The following is a 12,419-nucleotide window of genomic DNA, read 5'->3' as shown; positions in this document are numbered from 1 at the left end:
TTTTCTATACTCTACTAAATACTTGAAACCATTCATTATATCATAGCTCAGTGTTCAAATCTCCATTTGTTTCCTCAGTTTCCTAATATTTATCTTAAGGTGACCTGATCCAGACGTTGGATCACCTTCGTCTAAATATTTCTATTTTAACAAAGTCCTTCTGAACACTGAGAGACTAAAACTTAGAAAAATACTCTGATTGTTATCTCACTAGAGTGGAAAATATACAGTTACCCATTAACTAATGATATCCATGTCTACATTAGATCCATGACCTTTTTTAATTCTTGGGAGCTTTTGGTTAAATGAATTTTTTAAGCTTCCTTTAAATGAAGCTTTAAGCCATCACCACATGAAAAAAATTAAAGAACTAAATGAAAACAGGCCAAGTATTTACAGAGTAATAGAATGTGCAGTGGAAAGAGTACAATTCTGAAATCATAAAGCCTAAATTAGTGTGATGCATCTTTACTAGCCATGTAATCATAAACCAGTTATCTAAATGTGTTAGCCTCAGTTTTTTCACCCATGAAATGGTGATGATAATACTTATTATGCAGAGTTGTTGTGTGGATGTGATGAAGCATGGAGCATGAGAGTCTCATATTCCATGCTAAAATGATAGCTATTTTTATACTTATAATAATTCTAATAATAGTAATTAAATTGTTCAAAATGGTAATATTCATTTCTACTGAGGCATTGTATTGACTATTCATAGACACATTTACCAAAATAAATTTCATTTTACTCTACCCCCTCTGAGGATATATATTCCTTAATTCAATATGAATCTCATTATGAATAATAATTATCATAATAAATATGCTGATTTTTCTTCTATTTATTTTTAGGGAGGTATCCTTTACTGTTGAACATAAAGAAACTTAAGCAAGTCTGTCTTATTCAAAATTTGCATGCTGCTTTCTTATGAAACTAGATTATAGAGTTGTATGAAGTAAATTCATGCAGTTAAGACATTTATGTTTGGAAATCGGTGGTCAGTTTAGTATTTCAAAAGAAGATTTTAAATTTAAACCTTAAAACTGAGCTCTTTCAGCCTTATTTATAGACCATCCTTCATGCTTCATTAGTACTCCTTCATTGTAAACTAAGTAATAGTTTTTTGTCACAGTGTATATAACGAAAATGGATTTTATATTCTATTCTTTCAGAGTTAGTTGCAGTTTCTACTTCCTTACTTCCTTCCTTTTTTGAAAAATAGATTAATTCTACAAAAGTTTTTTCCAGCTTTATTGAAAAAAAAATCGACATATTATAATTTGTAAATTTAAGAAATGATTTCTTATAACATTGCAAACTTTTAACATTGTGTAAATTTTGTACAATTTGATAAATTGGTATACATCTTTATTGCAATATAATCTACATAAAAATGTTAATACATCTACTATCTCGTATAGTTGCCACTGTTTTTTATGCATGTATCATAAGGAATTTTAAGATCTACTCTCTTAGCAACTTTTATGTATATAGTATTGTAGAGATAAACTTCAGAGGTCTTGTGGGTTTTGTTCCAAACTGCCTCAATAAAGTGATTATCTCAATAAACTAAGTCAAATTATTATTTTTTTTGGTTTCCCAGTGCATATAAAAAATTATGTTTCCCAGTGCATATAAAAAATAAACACTATACTGTACTGTTCAAAAGCATTATGTTTTTAAAGAAAAACAATGTATATTCCTTAAGTAAACTAGTTCTGAGTTTTCAGTGGGTCATAATTACTGATCACAGATCACCATAACAAATACAATAATAATGAAAAAACTTGAAATATTGCAAGAATTATCAACATGTGACAGAGATACACAAAATGAACAAATGTTATTAGAAAGATGGTGGCAGCAGACCTCTTTTATACAAGATTGCTATAAACTTTCAACTTGTAAGAATGTGATATATGCAAAGTTTAATAAAGGGAAGCACAATAAAAAAGTATGTATATTTTATTAACTATGATCATCATGCTGTACATTAGATCCCCAGAACTTTTTCATATTATAGTTGCAAGTTTGCACCCTTTGACCACGTTATTCCACCCCAGGTTCACCCCTTGTCAACTCAACTCTAAGTTTCCATTAGTTTGCCTTTTCCTCAGATTCTGTATGTAAGGGATATTATAATACATAAATTAAAAAAATATATAAAGTCTTTGAAATATTTCACTTAGTATAATACCTTCAAGATCCATCCATGCTGTTGTAAATGGCAGTATTTCTTAATTTTTCATGGTTAAGTAGCATTCCATAGTATATATTTACCATACTTATTTTATTCATTCATCCATTAATGGATACTGAAATTATTTCCATCTCTTGCTTAGAGTTAATAATTTTATAATAAACATAAGAGTGCAGATATGTCTTTGAACAGTGACTTCGTTTCCTTTAGACATATATCTAGAAGTGGGATTACTGAATCATATGGTAATTTTACTTTTAATAATATGAATAATCTCCATACTGTTTTCCATACAAATTTATATCCCTATCACAGTGCATAAGTTCCCCATTTTCCCAAGTATTTACCAAAATTTGTTAGTTTCAATTTTTGTAGTATATATTCTAATAGGTAGTAATATCTTGCTGTGTTTTTCAGAGGTAAACAACAACAACAACATAATGACTTTGCCCTGAATTTTTTGCGTTGAGCACTTTTTAATGCTCCTGTTGGTCATTTATATAACTTTTTTGAAAAAAAAAGTCTATTGAGATCCTTTTGCTATTTTTTTAATTATATATTTTTTTCAATTTGTATCTGTTGGTTATTAACCTCTTTTCAGATATAAGATTTGTAAGTATTTTATTAAATTCTGTGGATTGTGTTTTCGTTCTCTCTCTCTCTCTCTTTTTTTTGGCAATGCAGAAACTTTAGTTTGATGTAATACCATTTATTTATTTTTGCTTTTTTTGCTTGTGTTTTTGGTCTGGTATCCAAAAAACTATTGGCAAGACCAATGTCAAGGAGAATTTTTCCTATGTTTTCCTTTGGGAAATTTAGTTTCATGCATCACATTTAAGTCTTTAATCTATTTCAAGTTAAGACTTATGAGTGATATAAGGTTCCAGTTTCATACTGTTTATGTGACTATTCAGTTTTAAATATCAGTTATTGAACAGACTATCTTTACCCATTACATATGTTGGCCCCAGTCAAATATTAGGTGACTGTATGAAAGGATTTATTTCTGGACTCTCAATTCTGTTCTACTTGTTTATTGGTCTGTTTTTATGCCAGTATACTTTATTGTTTGGAGCATGAGGGCTTTGTAGTATAGTTTCAAATCCAGAAGTGTAATTTCTCTTCTTCATTCTTTCTCAGAACTGCTTTGATTATTTGTTGTCTTTTATGGTCTCATATAAATTTTAGGATTCTTTACTTACTTCTGTAAAAAAATAATATTGGATGTTTTTTAAGATTTTTAATTTATTTATTTGACAGAGAGAGATGACAAGCAGGCAGAGAGGCAGGCAGAGAGAGAAGAGGAAGCAGGCTTCCTGCTGAGCAGAGAGCCTGATGCGGGGCTCGATCCCAGGACCCTGGGATCATGACCTGAGCCGAAGGCAGCGGCTTAACCCACTGAGCCACCCAGGCGCCCCCAACATTGGATTTTTGATAGGAATTGGATTTACAGATGGTTTTCGGTAGTATGGACATTTTAACAATGTTAATTCTTACTATTCATAAATATGAGCTATCTTTCTATTTGTGTCTCCTTCAATTTCTTTATCAATGTCATAGTTTATGGAGTACAGATCTTTCATCTTCTTAGTTAAATCTATTCCTAAGTAATTTTTATTTTTGATGCTATTGTGAATTAGATTGTTTTCTTTAATTTTTCAGATAGTTCATCATTAGAGTGTTAAAATGCTGCTGTCTTGTGCTTACTTTGGCAGCACATATACTAAAATTGGAATGATGCAGAGAAGATTAGCGTGATCACTGAACAAGGATGACATGAAAAACTGGGAAGCATTCCATATTAAAAAAATGAAACAAAACAAAATTCTTGTCTTTTACATATTGATCTTGTATTTGGCAGCTTTACTAAATTTGTTTATTCAAATTTTTTTGTGAAGTTTTTGGGTTTTTTAACATGTAAGTTCATGTTATCCAAAAAAAGAAAATTTTACTTCTTCTTCTTCTTTTTTTTTTTTTTTTGGAGTCCTTTATTTCTTTGTGTTCCTTGTTTCTCTGGCTAGGACATCCAGTACTATGTCAAATGAGAGTAGTGAAAGTGGACACACTTGTCTTTTTTCTGATCTTTAAGGGGAAAACTTTCAAACGTTTTTGATTGAAAATGAGATTAGCTCTGGGCTTGCAATATGTGTTTTTTCTTTAATGGATTTTTTACTTATTTTTTTAAATTTTTTATAAACATATAATGTGTTTTTATCCCTACGGGTACAGGTCTGTGAATCACCAGGTTTACACATTTCACAGCACTCACCATCACTCACCATAGCACCTACCCTCCCCAATGTCCATACCCCCACCATCCTCTCCCAACACACCTCCCCCCCCAGCAACCCTCAGTCTGTTTTGTGAGATTCAGTCTTTTATTGTTTGTCTCCCTCCCAATCCCATCTTCTTTTATTTTTCTTTTCGTACACCCGAAACCGCCTATGTTGCATCTCCACTTCATCATATCAGGGAGATCATATGATAGTTGTCTTTCTCAGATTGATTTATTTCGTCAAGCATAATACCCTCTAGTTCCATCCACGTCATCACAAATATCAGGATTTCATTTCTTTGGATGGCTGCATAGTATTCCATTGTACATATATACGACATCTTATTTATTGATTCATCTGTTGAAGGACATTTAGGTTCTTTCCATGGTTTAACTATTGTGGACATTGCTGCTATAAACATTTGGGTGCATGTGCCCCTTCGGAATGCCACGTTTGTATCTGTAGGGTATATATCCAGTACTACAAGCACTGGGTCATAGGGTAGTTGTATTTTCAGCTTTTTGAGGCACCTCCACGCTGTTTTCCAGAGTGGTTGCACCAGCTTGCATTCTCACGTACAGTGTAGGAGGGTTGCCCTTTCTCCACATCCTCGCCAGCATCTGTCATTGACTGACTTGTTCATTTTAGCCATTCTGAAAGGTGTGAGGTGGTATCTCATTCTGGTTTTGATTTGTATTTCCCTGATGCTGAGTGATGTGGAGCATTTTTTCATGTGTCTGTTGGCCATTTGGATGTATTCTTTGCAGAAATGTCTGTTCATGTCCTCTGCCCATTTCTTCATTGGATTACTTGTTCTTAGGGTGTTGAGTTTGATTAGCTCTTTATAGATTTTGGATACTGGCCCTTTATCTGGTATGTCATTTGCAAATATCTTCTCCCAGATAACTTCTGACAGTCATCTTTTGGCTTTGTTAACTGTTTCCTTTGCTGTGCAAAAGCTTTTTGATCTTATGAAATCCCAAGAGATCATTCTTGCCCTTGCTTCCCTTGCCTTTTGCGATGTTCCTAGGAAGAAGTTGCTGCTGCTGAGGTCAAAGAGGTTGCTACCTGTTCTCTCCTCAAGGATTTTGATGGATTCCTTTCTCACATTATGCTTCTTCATCCATTTCCAGTCTATTTTCATGTATGGTGTAAGGAAATGATCCAATTTCTTTTTTCTGCATGTGGCTGTTCAATTTTCCAAATTTTCTCTTTGTTGAAGAGGCTGTCTTTTTTCCTTGGACATTCCTTCCTGCTTTGTTGACGATTAGTGGACCATAGAGTTGAGGGTGTATTTCTGGGCTCTCTATTCTGTTCCATTGATCTATGTCTGTTTTGGGGACATTTCCCTACTATCTTGATGATGACAACTTTGTAATAGAGCTTGAGGTCTGGAATTGTGATGCCAACAACTTTGGCTTTCTTTTTCAATATTCCTCTGGCTATTCGAGGTATTTTCTGGTTCCACATATATTTTAGGATTATTTGTCCCATTTCTTTGGAAAAATGGATGGGATTTTGATAGGGATTGCATTAAATATGTAGATTGCTTTAGGTAGCATAGACATTTTTACAATATTTGTTCTTCCAATACAGGAGCATGGAACATTTTTATTTCTTTGTGTCTTCAATTTCTTTCATGAGCACTTTAGAGTTTTCTGAGTATAGATTCTTTGTCTCTTTGGTTAGGGTTATTCCTAGGTATCTTAGTGTTTGGGGTGCAATTGTAAATGGGATTCACTCCTTAATTTCTATTTCTTCAGTCTTGTTGGTTTAAAAAAATGCAACCAATTTCTCTGCATTGATTTTATATCCTGACACTTTACAGAATTCCTATACAAGTTATAGCAGATTTGGAGTGGAGTCCTTTAAGTTTTCCACATACATTATCATATCATCTGAAAACAGGGATAGTTTGACTTCTCTTTTGCCAATTTGGCAAAATTTGGATGTCTAATTCCTTTTTGTTGTCTGATTGCTGAGGCTAGGACTTCTAGTAGGATGTTGATTAGCAGTGGTGATAACAGACATCCCTGCCGTGTTCCTGACCTCAGCGGAAAAGTATTGTTTTTCTCCATTGAGAATGATATTTGCAGTGGGTTTTTCATAGATGGCTTTGATAATATTGATAATATGTGCCCTCTATCCCTACACTTTGAAGAGTTTTAATCAGCAAGGGATACTGCACTTTGTCAAATGCTTTTTCAGCATCTATGGAGAGTATCATATGGTTCTTGTTCTTTTATTGATGTGTTTTATAACATTGATTGATTTGCAGATGTTGAACCAACCTTGTAGCCCTGGAATAAATCCCACTTGGTCGAGGTGAATAATCCTTTTAATGTACTGTTGAATACTCTTGGCTAGTATTTTGGTGAGAATTTTCACATCTGTGTTCATCAAGGATATTGGTCTGTAGTTCTCTTTTTTGATGGGATCCTTGTCTGGTTTTGGGATCAAGGTGATGCTGGCCCCAGTAAAAAAGAGTTTGGAAGTTTTCCTTCCATTTCTATTTTTTTGGAACAGTATCATGAGAATAGGAATTAATTCTTCTTTAAATGTTTGGTAGAATTCCCCTGGGAAGCCATCTGGCCCGGGGCTTTTGTTTGTTTGGAGATTTTTGATGACTGTTTCAATCTCCGTACTGGTTATGGGTCTGTTCAGGTTTTCTATTTCTCCCTGGTTCAGTTGTGGTAGTTTATATGTCTCTAGGAATGTATCCATTTCTTCCAGATTGTTGAATTTGTTGGCGTAGAGTTGCTCATAGTATGTTCTTATAATTGTTTGTATTTCTTTGGTGTTGGTTGTGATCTCTCTTTCATTCATGATTTTATTTATTTGGGTTCTTTCTCTTTTCTTTTTGATAAGTCTGGAAAGGGGTTTATCAATCTTATTAATTCTTTCAAAGAACCAGCTCCTAGTTTCGTTGATTTGTTCTATTGTTTTTTTGTTGTTGTTGTTGTTGGTGGTGGTGGTGTTGGTGGTTTTTTGTGGTTTTTGTTCCTTTGTTTATTTGTTTCTATTTCATTGATTTCTGCTCTGATCTTTATTATTCCTCTTCTCCTGCTTGGTTTAGGCTTTATTTGTTGTTCTTTATGCAACTCCTTTAGGTGTAGGGTTATGTTGTGTATTTGAGATCTGAGAGAGAAGCGTGGTTGCATACGACTGTCGCTGCACTCCTCAGGAGCAAGTCTGGGGAAGGCGCAGCACGCCGCCCCCAGAGAAGAGAAGGAGCCGTTGGCCTTGTGGTTTGGAAAAGGTCGGGAAGCAGGATAGCCTGCCATGGTAGGAACAGCAGGCCAGTGGCAAGACAAGTGTCACCCGCTCCCTGTGCGGAGAGATGAAGCCTGGCTGCTAAGGAGACATGAGGGGACGACAAGGGCAGGGACACCTGCTCCACTCTGAGGAAGGAGTCTGGCAGAAGGCAGGCCTGTCCTGTGCCTCTGGTCCCAAGGGGACAGCATCTCCTTGACCACCTGTCCGTAGGGCAGACTTGGGCTTGCTACCTGGTGCCATACCCAGAACACGCAGAAACAGCTCCCTCGAGAAACGCGCAGTTAGATGCCATCTTCCTCCAAGATGTGACAGCGTTGGTGGCAGGGGGTATGCCGGGAAAAGAGTAGGGACAAACCCCGAGAGCTCCCCATTCCAGGAACGGGCAGTGTTCAGGGATCCTGTCGCCTCTCCTCTCAGTGAGGAAGGCACTGACCTAGTCCGCGAGTCCGCCTGACGGCCAGTGCCAAGGCCAAGCGTTGCCTACACCGGCAGATGGTAGTGTGCATAAAGTGCCATGCTAGGCCACGCACGCTGCTGCAGGGTTGTGGCTGTGTCTGCTAAGTTCGGCCTGGCAGGGTGAACCCAAGGCGCCAACATGGAGCGCGGGAAAGCAAGACCCAAGAGGGACCAGCTCTTCCGCATCTCTTCTTCCCTGATGCGACAGAGTGAACACCCAAAGCCTTGCTGAGGAAGCAGCAGTGACTTGCGGTTAGCGCCAAGCTGAAAACCTCTGCGAATGCATAGCAGTTGCTGGGAAATCAGAGTCGGTTCTGAGGGCTGCTGTTGCTGCTTGCCTTAGCCTAGTATTCGTAGTACGGCGGGAGAAACCCTCATAGAGCGAAAGCCTCTTTGCCCGGGCATCCCCTCTGGGAATGCACAGCATTCTTTGGGAAATCAGAGTCGGGTCTGTGGGATGCTGCTGCTGCTTGCCTGAGCAAGACTCTACAGCATGTTGTAATAACCCCGCATGGAGCAAAATCCTCTCTGCCTGATCATCCCCTCTGCCTGAGAGAGAACCGTGGTTGCACCTGTGGAAAGAGGCTTAAGGTAAGGGACATGTCTGTCACTGGGCTCCCCAGGAGCCTGTCTGGGGAAAGTGCAGCACGCTGCCCCAGGAGAAGAGAAGGAGCCCTTGGCCTTGTGGTCGGGAAACGGTTGGGAAGCTGGAGAGCCGGCCCTGGCAGGAACAGCGGGCCGGTGGCAAGACAAGTGTCACCTGTGCAGAGAGACGAAGCCTGGCTGCTGAGGAGACACGAGGGGACAATTGGACAGGGGAGCGTTCTCCAATCTGAGGAAGGAGTCTGGGCAGAAGTAAGGCCTTTCCTGTGCCTCTGGTCCCAAGGGGACAGCATCTCCTTGGCCACCTGTCCAGAGGGCAGACGTGGGTTGCCACCAAGCTCCCGCAGAAACAGCTAATGGAGGAACGGGCATTCAGATGCCATCTTCCTCCAGGATGTTGCAGCATTGGCGGAGGCAGGGGGTGTTCCGGGGAAACAGGGACAGTTACCCATTACTCCCCATCCCAGGGCACAGTCGGTGTGCATTGATCCTCTCACGTCTCCTCAAGGATGGGTAAGTGACTGGCCTAGTCCCCTGTCCACCTGAACGCCAGAGCGAAAGGGCAGGCCTTGCCTACGCAGAGAGATGGCATTGTGAGCAGAGAGCCATCCTAGGCCATGCACGGTGCTGCAGGGTCGAGGCTGTGTCTGCTTATTTCGGCTTGGCAGGATGAACCCAGGATGTGAACGTGGAGCCCGGGATAGCAAGGCCCAAGAGACACCAGCTCTCACGCAGCTCTTCTTCCCTGACACGACTGAAGCCTTGCTGAGGAAGCAGCGGCGACGTGCTGTTCACTCCAAGCCAAAGCCTCTGCGAAAGCACAGCATTTGCTGAGAAATCAGTCGGTTCTGCGGGCTCTGCTGCTGCTTGCCTGAGCCCAGTCTCATTGTGGGAGAACCCCGCATACAGCGAAAGCCTCTTTGCCTGGGAATCTCCTCTGGGAAAGCACAGCATTCGTTGGGAAATGAGAATCGGATGTGTGGGATGCTGCAGCCGAATGTTTGAGCTAGTCTCCACAGCATGGTGGAAGATACCCGCATGGAGCGAAATCCACTTTGCCCTAGCACCCCTTTGCCTAAGAGAGAAGCATGGTTGCACATATGAAAGGGACTTAAGGCAAGGGATACGTCAGTCACTGTGCTCCCCAGGAACAAGTCTGGGGAAGGCGCAGCACGCCGCCCCCAGAGAAGAGAAGGAGCCGTTGGCTTTGGTGTCGGGAAACGTTCGGGAAGCAGGATCGCCTGCCGTGGCATGAACAGCAGGCCGGTGGCAAGACAAGTGTCACCCGCTCCCTGTGCGGAGAGATGTTAGCCTGGCTGCTAAGGAGACATGAGGGGACGACTAGGGCAGGGGCCCGTGCTCCACTCTGAGGAAGGTGTCAAAGCAGAAGGCAAGCCTGTCCTGTGCCTCTGGTCCCAAGGGGGCAGCATCTCCTTGTACAACTGTCTGTAGGGCAGACTTGGGCTAGTTACCTGGCGCCATTCCCAGAACACGCAGAAACAGCTCCCTCGAGAAACGCGCAGTTAGATGCCATCTTCCTCCAAGATGTGACAGCGTTGGTGGCAGGGGTGTGCCGGGAAAAGAGTAGGGACAAACCCCGAGAGCTCCCCATTCCAGGAACAGGCAGTGTTCAGTGATCCTGTCGCCTCTCCTCTCCTGTGAGGAAGGCACTGACCTAGTCCGCGAGTCCGCCTGACGGCCAGTGCCAAGGAGAAGAGTTGCCTACACCGGGAGATAGTAGTGTGCATAGAGTGCCTGCTAGGCCACGCAAGCTGCTGCAGGGTTGTGGCTGTGTCTGCTAAATTCGGGCTGGCAGGGTGAACCCAAGGCGCCAACATGGAGCTCGGGAAAGCAAGGCCCAAGGGGCACCAGCTCTCCCGCAGCTCTTCTTCCCTGATGCGACAGAGCGAACACCCAAAGCCTTGCTGAGGAAACAGCAGCGAAGTGCGGTTTGCGCCAAGCTGAAAAGCTCTGCGAAAGCATAGCAGTCGCTGGGAAATCAGAGTCGGTTCTGTGGGCTGCTGCTGCTGCTTGCTTTAGCCTAGTATTCGCAGCATGGCTGGAGAAATCCGCATAGAGCGAAAGCCTCTTTGTCAGGTCATCCCTTCTGGGAAAGCACAGCATGCTTTCAGAAATCAGACTCCGGTCTCTGGGATGCTGCATTTTCCATCACAAAGCTAGTCTCCACAACACGGTGTAATATACCCGCATGGAGCGAAATCCTCTTTGGGCATCACCTCTGTCTCAGAGAGAGAAGCGCGGTGGCGCCTGTGGAAAGAGCCTTAAGGAAAGGGACACGTCTGTCACTGCAGAGCGATGGAAGCCTGGCTGCTAAGGAGACACGAGGACAAGATTAGGGCAGGGGAAAGGGCTCCACTCTGAGGAAGGAGTCTGGGCAGAAAGCATGCCTGTCCTGAGCCTTTGAGTCCAAGGAGTTCCTTGGCCACCTGTCCGTGGTGGAGACATGGGCTTGCCACCCGGCGCCTACCCTGAACTCGAGAAACAACGCCCAGAAAGAACTGGCCATCAGATGCCGTCTTCCTCCAGAATGTGGAAGCTTGGAGGAGGCACGGGGTTTAGGGGAAGGAGTGGGGCCAGTCTCCCCAAAGCTCCCTATTCAGTGCACGGGCGGTGTGCAGGGATCCTGTCACCTCTCCTTTCCTGTGGGGAAAGCACTGGCCTTGTCCGTGAGTCTGCCTGAGCACCAGAGTAAAAGGCCAAGCGATGCCTACACCGGGAGATGGTAGTGTGGCTAGAGTGCCATCCTTGGCTACGCACCCTACTGCAGGGTTGTGGCTGTGTCTGCTTAGTTCGGCCTGGCAGGGTGAACCCAGGACGCGAACGTGGAGCCCAGGAAAGCAAGGCCCAAGAGGCACCAGCTCTACCGCTGCTCTTCTTCCCTGACGTTACTGAAGCCTTGCTGAGGAAGCAGCGGCGAAGTGCTGTTCGCTCCAAGCCAAAGACTCTGCGGAAGCACAGCATGCGCTGAGAAATTCTCTGCGGGCTGCTGCCGCTTGCCTGAGCCCAGTCTCGCGGTGGCAGAAACCCTGCATACAGCGAAAGCCTCTTTGCCTGGGCATCTCCCCTGGGAAAGTATAGCATTCGTTGGGAAATCAGAGTTGGGTTTGGGGATGCTGCTGCTGCTTGCCTGAGCTAGTCTCCACAGCACGGTGGAAGATACCCGCATGGAGCGAAATACTCTTTGCCCTAGCATCCCCTCTGCCTGAGAGAGAAGCATGGTTGCACACGACTGTCACCGCGCTCCCCAGGAGCAAGTGTAGGGAAGGCGCAGGACACCGCCCCCGGGGAAGAGAAGGAGCCGTTGGCCTTGGGGTCGGGAAACGCTCGGGAAGCTGGATAGCCTGCCGTGGCACGAACAGCAGGCCGGAGCCAGACAAGCGTCACCCGCTCTCTGCGCGGAGAGATGGAAACCTGGATGCGAAAGAGACCTGAGGGGTCGACTAGGGCAGGGGCGCGTGCTCCACTCTGAGGAAGGAGTCTGGGCAGAATGCAGGTAGAAGGGGACAGCATCTCCTTGGCCACCTGTCCCAAGGGCAGCCTTGAGCCCAAGGCCACCAGGTGCCGTACCCGGAACTCCCAGAAAC

The 12,419-nt window shown here is 43.0% G+C and overlaps 1 non-coding gene across 1 annotated transcript; it reads left to right on the top strand.

Moving 5' to 3' along the window:
* Positions 1-3,902: 3,902 nt before the first annotated feature.
* Positions 3,903-4,009, top strand: LOC123388911. Its single transcript, XR_006603432.1, has one exon. It is a non-coding gene; the product is annotated as a U6 spliceosomal RNA (small nuclear RNA).
* Positions 4,010-12,419: the final 8,410 nt, after the last annotated feature.

This window comes from Mustela putorius, unplaced genomic scaffold (assembly GCF_011764305.1).
Source record: "Mustela putorius furo isolate JIRA1106 unplaced genomic scaffold, ASM1176430v1.1 tig00003923_pilon_pilon_pilon, whole genome shotgun sequence".
NCBI lineage: Eukaryota > Metazoa > Chordata > Mammalia > Carnivora > Mustelidae > Mustela > Mustela putorius.
The sequence above is the reverse complement of the archived record's forward strand: the minus strand, read 5'-3'. Positions and strand labels throughout refer to the sequence as shown.